The 9409-nt window shown below is 38.4% G+C and overlaps 1 protein-coding gene across 7 annotated transcripts in view; it reads right to left on the reverse strand.

Moving 5' to 3' along the window:
* Positions 1-9409, reverse strand: part of IPCEF1 (interaction protein for cytohesin exchange factors 1) — a 175333-nt gene that overhangs the window by 115601 nt on the left and 50323 nt on the right. For all 7 annotated transcript variants that reach the window (XM_040627984.1, XM_040627978.1, XM_040627985.1 and 4 more), the window contains one exon: positions 9158-9201. The gene's annotated coding sequence lies outside the window, so the exon portion shown is untranslated. The remainder of the gene's footprint in view (positions 1-9157; positions 9202-9409) is intronic.

Genomic DNA, 9409 nt, shown 5'->3' on the forward strand with positions numbered 1-9409 from the left:
ATGTTACAAGCCAGTAAAAAAACAAAGCCAGAAAATATAACCTTCATAAACATAAATATATTGCCTCAAAATACATCAAGCAACCATAATTCATAAAACTGGAAAAAGAAGTAAATAAGTTGGCAACTACACTTGAAGATTACAGCACCCATCGCCCAGAAATCAATGCAGACAAGAAGTAAACAGAAATGCAGATGACACAAATTAGTAAATTTCAGAGACACAGAATTCTGTACTTGAGAAATACACACATTTCCATCACACATGGTATGTTATCAAAAATTGACAAAGTACTATATTACAACAGAAGTCTTGATAAGTTGCACAGAATCAATTTAACACAGCTTCTGTTCTCTGATTATAGTGCTTTAATTGTAGAAATTAATAGTGAAAACATAGCTTTAAAATGTCTATATATCTGGAAACAAAATCTCACACTACTAAAAAACATTGATTCGAAATGAATCAAGAAGGAAATCAAATGGGAAATATTTAGAATTTATCACCATTGAAAACACTACACATCAAAATCTTTAGGGCACGGAACTAAAGCATTTTTTAGGGGGAACTGTATACCTTAAATACATTTATCAGAATACAAGAGGGAATGAAAGCAAATAAGCTAAAAGCTCAACACATGAAACTGGAAAAATAGCAAACCAAGGAAGAAATAGGAAAAATAAAGGCAGAAATGAATGAAATAGAAAAATAAGGAGAAGATTAATAAACCACGAAGCTAGTTCTTTGGACAAGAACTAATAAAATAGAACTCCAGCAAGACTGATGAAGGGGGGAGGGGGTTCTAGATACAAATAAAAACTTCTGAGTGACAGCTCTTAGCCTGCCAATTATTCAGCCTGAAATCAACTTCGAAAATTTCATTTGGATGCAGGCAAACAGTTAAGAAGAAATCTAATATAGAGAGATTGCTTGATAACCCATCTTGCAACCTGCTCTCCTAAAAGAAGTAAAATATTTTTTGCCCAAATCTAGCTATTCTTTCATACAGTGGTCAGTGAAAGCAAAAATCTAACTGAAATTGGAAACAAATGATGTAGAAAAGCAGAAAAAACAATTTTTTTCCTGTAAGTTTTTCCAGGCAAAATTACCTAACAATTAAAGATTAGTGTAACATATAAGGATAATTATACACACTCAAAATTCAAAATCAAACAAATTAGAAAATTACTGTCCTGTTTCAGAGTCTGCTCCATTCTTCCACCTACTCATCTTATCCCCTTTTAACAGAGGCCCCATTTCTCAATGCTCACCAGAAGGATCTTTTTTTGGACATTGATTAATTTTGTCTGACCGCCTCCTTTTCTTTCCCCTCCTGTGGCACTGTCAATCATATGGCCCCGCATCCCCCAAACAGGAGCAAGCATATGGCTTAGGTTTGCCAACGATTCACTCATTTATCAAATATTTATTGGCTAACCATGTAGCAAGCACAGTTTTAGAGCCTGAAGATACAACCCTGAAGAGATAAAACCTCCTTACCCTCATGGGGTTTATATTTCATGGGGGTAGACAATTAACAAAATAAATAAGTAAAATCAATGGCATATGAGATGGAGATAAATGAAAATAAAATAGGGATGAGTATTATAGAGGGTTGTCATGTTTTTTAAAGATTTTATTTATTTATTTGACAGAGAGACAGCCAGCGAGAGAGGGAACACACAAGCAGCGGGAGTGGGAGAGGAAGAAGCAGGCTCACAGCGGAGGAGCCTGATGTGGGGCTCGATCCCGGAACGCTGGGATCATGCCCCGAGCTGAAGGTAGATGCTTAATGACTGAGCCACCCAGGCGCCCCTTTTTAAAGATTTTATTTATTTATTTGACAGAGAGACAGCCAGCGAGAGAGGGAACACAAGCGGGGGGAGTGGGAGAGGAAGAAGCAGGCTCATAGCGGAGGAGCCTGATGTGGGGCTCGATCCCGTAACGCCGGGATCACGCCCTGAGCCGAAGGCAGACGCTTAACCGCTGTGCCACCCAGGCGCCCCGAGGGTTGTCATTTTAAATGCAAGAATGGGAACAGTCTCACTAAACAGGTGGCATTTGAGTGAAGACCAAGTAGAGGTAAGGAAGCAGTCAATGGAAATCCAAGGGTGAGCGGTCAGGGTGAGAGAACAGCCAAGGCAGAGGCCTGAATTGGGACTGAGAGTGTGTCTAGTACACGTAAGGCACAGCAAGGGGGCCAGCATGGTAGAGGTTGAGTGTGCAATGGGCGGAGAGAGGTAGGAGATGAGGTCAGAGGGATGATGGGAGGCCAACTCATGCAGATCATGGGTGGTCTTTGGAGCTATTGCTGAAGACTTTGGGTTTTCTTGAAGTGAAACAGGCAAGCTTTATAGAGTTTGACCTGACACACGTGTTAACAGCTCTGGCTCCAGCACTGAGAAGAGACTGAAGGAAGCAAAGACATAAACCCAGAGGCCAGTTAAGAGGGTTCTACACTAATCTGGAGAAGATATGAGAATGCCTTGGACCACAGTGAGGGGAGTAGAGGTGGTAAGAAGTAAATGGACAAAAGTACTTAACACGTTGGCCACAATGGACAATTCAGAGAAAGTAAATGAACTAAGGCCAGCTAGGAAATTCTACCTGAAATATTGGGAAAGTGTCTTGTCATTTTTTCTGGGATTTGAGCCAAGAGCACAGGGCAAGCCTGGAATTAGCAGTGGCCATCTTGGTGAGTCAGTAGGGAGAACAGAGAAAAAAAAACAAAACAGTGGAAAGAGAGCTCGGGGAAAGAGGTGAAAAAAGAAATCTTCCTGTGCCACAAAATGCTGAACTAGACATACTGAAGAAGATGAGGAGCTGAATATGATTTGTGGAACTTCAAAATATCAAAGGCATACAAAGAATCCTAAAAGGTTAGGGACACCTGGGTGACTCAGTCAGTTAAGTGTCTGCCTTTAGCTTAGGTTATGATCCGAGGGTCCTGGGATCAAGTCCCGCATCAGGCTCCCTGCTCAGTGGGGCTCCTGCTTCTCCCTCTGCCTGCTGCTCCCCCTGCTTATGCTCTTTCTCTGACAAATAATAAATAAAAATCTTAAAAAAAAAAAAGAATCCTAGAAGTTTACAGACAGGATAAAATGGTATTATTTACAAAAAACATAAATAAGAATAACATCAGATCTCTTACAGGCAACATGGAATGTTAGAGGGTATTGGAGCAATGCTTCAAAGTTCTGAATCAAAATAAATGTGTCACTGTCCATATCCAAGCACACAATCAATCGTGAGGGCAAAACAAAGACACTTGCAGACATGTCTATTCTCCATGTACCTGATATGAAAATAGTGCTTGATAAAATATTTCAATAAATAGAAAAAGAAATTTAAGGGGCGCCTGGGTGGCACAGCGGTTAAGCGTATGCCTTCGGCTCAGGGCGTGATCTCCGCATCATGGGATCGAGCCCCACATCAGGCTCCTCCGCTATGAGCCTGCTTCTTCCTCTCCCACTCCCCCTGCTGTGTTCCCTCTCTCGCTGGCTGTCTCTATCTCTGTCAAATAAATAAATAAAATCTTAAAAAAAAAAGAAAGAAAAAATTTAAGGAGAAAAACATGAGATATAAGAAAGTCAAAGAAAAAAAATCCATGAGATTAAGTTTCAGGAAAAGGTGACCATACAATGGGAAAAAATGTATAAAATAAATTAAGGACAATCTATTAAAACTGATCTAAAGTATGGTTTCTTATCTCCAGTTCAATATCCCTTGCACTAATTTTGCAATCAATCCTTACAGCATTTGGAGTTCCATTTAATTTCAAGTTATGGTTTTATAGAAAAGAAAAAGAAATAATAAAATATGACTAATAATACAAATGAAGCCTATAGATGCATTGACATGTGAAGGCCATTTTTTCCATAGACATTTTTTCCATGGTTGATTATATGTATACCTTCACTGACTCCTTTTCAATAATCCTTGTTTTATTTAGTCCTACCTAAAATTAGCACATAAAAAAGTGAAATTGATTTAAAACATGAAAATTACTTACCTATTTAGTAAAACATAAGGACTTATGAATGTGACTGATTTAGGAAGGACAATTGTTCTGCAGCGACGCCTAATCCAAGACTTTCCAGCAAAACTCATCAAAGAGGAAATCATTGGTCCTCATTAAATCTAGTTTTTCTCTCCTCCCTCATCCCCCAGGAAGACCACCAGCCCTAGGTTGTTGGGAGAGGCCATGGGACTAGTTCTGGCTCATGGCTCTGGGTGGAGGAGATATGCGTCACTTCCAGTCTGGAGAAGAGTATGAGTGCCCCACATTGTCTCTGCCCCTGTCACAGCAAACCCTGAAGCCACCTGTTGCCATGGTGGTGCCAGAAGGAGGTTGAGCTCCCATCAGCTTGCACCTCCGAGAGACCGTGTGGAGAAGAGCGGTCTTCACCTTCTCATATGAACAGCACTGAACATACAGCGTGAATAAGAAATAAAAATTCCTTGTGTTAAACCACTGAGGTTTCAGGGTGTATTTGCTGCCACAGCATAACCTAGCCTCGGGTAAGAGCTCCCCGTGCCTCACGAATCGCTTGCAAAAGCCTTTGTGAAATTTCTTCAAGTTATGTTTAAATTTTTCCTGTGTAAACTGACATACACCCAAGGTCATTAGAGCCTTTTTCGAACACTTTAGTTGGAAAGTGGTTGTATAAGGAAAGACATTGATATTTCTATGGAGTATAATAAACTAAGGAAAAATGAAATGTCTGACAACCAGAGTACTTTTGCTCCCTGAGTAACCTTATGCTTCCTCCTCCCTTCACTCACTGTCCATAAACAATAAATGCAGAAGATTTTCTGAGAAAATGCCCCACTAATTTGTGGAAATAACCTCAAAAGACTTTGAGATTTTCAGCTAATAACCTCTCAGTTTTGGAATTGGATTCTGTCCCTTGGAAAGCTGTATCTGTATTTTTGAACCAAAATTTAAGAAAACACAAATATTATTTAACCAGAAAAAATACCACAAACGTTAACCTGTTCTCTTGATAATTTGAAAAGCTTGCAGATTCTGTTTCAAACCCCAATATAAGTATTTTTTCAGCTAACCAATTCTCTCTTTGTAACCCAGTTGTCCCCATTCCTGTTCACATTGGAGTATTTTGTGCAAAAAAAAAAAAAAATTATGAGCCTTCAGAAGAAAACATATGTGGTCATCTATTCCTTCACTGCCAGCACACAGGACTTTAACATAGAGTTTATTTTAAACTAAGCCAAGAAATCCTTGGAGTCCAAGTTGTTTTTCCATTAGAGGTATGAAACTTGGCCCCACATGTTTCTGTTCTGGAAAAAATCCATTGACGCTCTGAATCACCTGGTAACATAAATTAACATTAGGCTGCTTTTAGAACATAACCCTCATAGGCACAGCAGGAAAAAATGAATTGGAAAAATATAACCTTGTGCTCAAAATCTATTCCCTTAAAACTTCACCATATTCTCTGCCCGGAAGGAATATGTCAAAATAATTAGACAAGCATTCTGTACTTAAGAACCCTGTGATGTGTTGGTGGGAATGTAAAATGGTATAGCTGTTGAGGAAAACAATTTAAAATTTAAAATAGAATGAACATATGACCCATCAATTCCACTTCTGAGTATTTACCCACAGTATTGCAAGCAGGGTCTCAATGAGATATTTATACATCTATGTTCACAGCAACATTATTCATAAGAGCTACAATGTGGAAGCAACCCAAGTGTCTATCAACAGATACATGGTTAAGCAACATGTGGTATACACACACGATGGAATATTATTCAGCCTTTTAAAGGAAGGAAATTCTGACCTGTGCTACAGCATGAATGAGCCTTGAGGGCATTACGCTAAGCAAAATAAGCCAGTCACAAAAAGAAAAATACTGTACAATTCCACTTATATGAAGTACTTACTAGTACTTCAAAATCATAAAGACAAGAAGTATAGTGGTGGTTACCAGCGGCTGGGTGGAGGGAGAATAGAGAGTTATTGTTTAATGGGTGTAAAGTTTTAGCTCTACAAGGTGAAAAGAGTTCTGGGGATGGATGGTGGTGATGGCTGCACAGTAGCATGAATGCATATAATACCACTGGATGTGAATGTATTTAATATTTAATAGAAAATGGTTCACATGGTAAATTTTATAGTATGGGTGTTTTGCCACAATTTTAAAAAAGTGAAGAAAATTCTGTGAAGAACTCAAAATAATCACAGGACCAGAAATATAGTCATCTGTAAGTAAGAACTAATCATGAACTCTCCACTCTCATTATATGCATTTGGACTAAGAATCATGCCTTTAACGTATTAGAGTGATTCTAAAAACAAAGGTCCTTTACCATTGCTTAATGACAATGGTAAAGATGAAAATTACTAATATGCTTTTGTATCAAGTTGGAGGGTGTTTTATTATCCTAGTAGCTGGTTTAAGACTTTCTCTTAGGTGAACGTCTAACTTTGCTAGGAAAATACTATAATAAGCCCCTTTGTTGTAAAATCTGAGATCCAGAAGTGTTTGAATGCATGCAGAAAGGCCTGTGTGAGGCCATGAGAGGACACTGGAAAATCAAGCCCAGAAAATGGAATGATAGAAGTGTCACCCACAACGTTGGGGTAAGTAGAAAGCAATGAAGAGTCTGAACTTTGTTTTCATGTTGGTTTCAGGTAGAACCAAGACAGCATCAAAATACTTGAAGAGATCGGTTACTGGAAACTCAGAGAAATCATTGCCAGAAGCACTCCACTCTTAAAGGTCATAAATTTGGGTGATTGATGAGAAACGTATAACAATTTCTAAGAGCCTCAGATGCCCCGGCTGATGACAATGTCATTCATTCATCTCTCATAATTAACATTGATTGAGTGCCTAACTGTATACAAAGTACTGTTCTAAGAGCTATGGTCATACTAACTCATTAAATCCTTACACCAACTTTTTGAGGTATTTGTACTATCTCCATTCACCAAGGGGGAAAGTAAGCCACATAAATGTTAAATGACATGACCAAGGTCACATAGCTTAGTAAGTGCCAGAGATGAGATCAAACCCAGACCATCTGAGTTCAGAGACTGTCGTTTTCACCACTACCCTGTCTCTGATTTTGTTCAGTGCAAGAATTTCTATAATGCTTAGCAAAACTCAGATTCTAATTTGGTCATTGGCTCAGTATCATCTTCCATAAGAATTATCAAGTTTTATGAAGTTTTATAGTACAAGAGACCATAGAGTTCATCTTACCTAGTCTTTCTGCCAATGCAGGTTTCCCTCATAACATACCTTTTTCTGACAACAAGCCAGCCTCTTTCTAGATACCTTTGATAATGAGGAGGCCCCTAATATGAGGATCAAAAGTGTTTTGCTAGAAAAAATACTTGACAACTTTTAGAGATGGCAAAATCCACCAATTTTTGTCAATACCTTTGGGTAACCAGTTTGCAAACCATCAACAAAAAGTGTCACTTAAAATTCCTCAATGAAACATCAAATGTTATGGTGAATAAAGGGTTCTTTACCATAGAAGGCGATGTGAGAGTATTATTGACTTAGTCACACAATCTGTCTCATGAATAAATGCATATCTTAAGCATACCCATGTTGAAACAATAGGACTTCATGTGTTTGAAGACATCTTAACAGCAAGCATATGCACCAAAACTAATTTTTTTTTTTTGGTCATTGAGTTGGACAACCACAAAAAATGGGTTTCAACAACTCCAGAAGGAAAAGAGAGGGCAATGCTCACCAAAAAGAATGGGGGTGACTAATGGGTCATGGGTAGCAATGTTTAAAAGACAGTTGGGATATAATTGGGAGTGGTAGAAAGTGCCTATCAGAGGTAACAGTGATTGTTATTATTGTGGTTTGGCTCATAGAAAAATAATAGCACTTAAATTAATATACTAATATTTTCTGAAAAATTATCAGATTTTCAGTTACATCCATAGAGTCACACACTCACAAAATGTGTCCTTGATAGACAGCTGTGAAAAGAATGCTTCCCCTGTTAGGGCGCCTGGGTGGCTCAGTCAAGCGCCCAATTCTTGATTTTGGCTCAGGTCAGCATCTTAGGGTCTGGAGATCAAGCTCTGCAACGGGCTCTGCACTGCGCATGGAGCCTGCTTAAGATTCTCTTTCCCCTCTTCCTCTGTCCCTCCACGTCTGCTCATGCTCTCTCTCTGTCTCTCAAAAAAAAAAAAAAACAAACAAACAAAAAAAAAACTTCCCTTTCATTCCCCAGCAAGTTTAGAATTGTATTTTATCTTAAAAAACAGTTAAACCAAACAAGAGATGGCTATCCCAGTCAGGAACTAAGACATATAATAATTCTCTTTAAGTTATTTTATAAATATAAAATCAAAGGAATAATGAGAAGAATTACACACATATTCAAAGAACTCCTGTCTTGCCTAGATCATGAGTGATGAACTTTAAAGGCAAGAACATCTTAAGATTGTTTTATTTTTATATTGTAATAATTAAATATAAATATTTTATTTGAATCAGTAGTAAATGTAGATCAGTAAATGCCTCATTTCTAGAGCATTTGATTTGCATTTGGGCATCAAAACACATACTTGCTTATTAATAAATCCTTCACATAATTATACTTCTATGATACTTTGATAGTTACGTTATGTTCCTGACCACCGAGGAGGTCAAAAAAGATCATTCTATATATAAATTGCTTTACTAAACAACCCTCCCACTGAAAAGTAACTACCACCAAGAATCCATTTTCAAGGGAAATACAGAGGAACAAACATAGTTTGTTATTTATTAATACAATTAGCTTCCCTCTGCATTAATCCTAGCCTAAGGATAAATATACCTAGTCTATTACAGTTTGGTTCACAGATTAGAATAACAAAGTAGAGGGGCGCCTGGGTGGCACAGCGGTTAAGCATCTGCCTTCGGCTCAGGGCGTGATCCTGGCGTTGTGGGATCGAGCCCCACATCAGGCTCCTCCGCTATGAGCCTGCTTCTTCCTCTCCCACTCCCCTGCTTGTGTTCCCTCTCTCGCTGGCTGTCTCTATCTCTGTCGAATAAATAAAATCTTTAAAAAAAAAAAAAAAAAGAATAACAAAGTAGAGTACAGGCCCTTCAGGTCATAAATATCAGTAAAAGAAAGAATTAGTTTTGAAGAATTTTCAATTACATACCGAAAAGCTATGAGTGTCCTTGTTCCAGTTCTTTTGCCTCAGACCTGTGCAAGGAAAAAACACGAAAGGGGTCATAAAGTTTCTGCCTGGACCCAACTACCTAGAAGGAAGTCAGAAGAGGCAACAAAATAGTAATTTGCTCATCATAAAAACTACCTAATGTCTCTCTTGGAAAATGAGACAGGAAGTTCTATCCCACAGGAAAGAAGACCTAGGTATAAACTAGCAGGAGAAGGAAAGGAAGAATGAAGC

This window comes from Ursus maritimus, unplaced genomic scaffold (genome assembly GCF_017311325.1).
Source record: "Ursus maritimus isolate PB19 unplaced genomic scaffold, ASM1731132v1 scaffold_13, whole genome shotgun sequence".
NCBI lineage: Eukaryota > Metazoa > Chordata > Mammalia > Carnivora > Ursidae > Ursus > Ursus maritimus.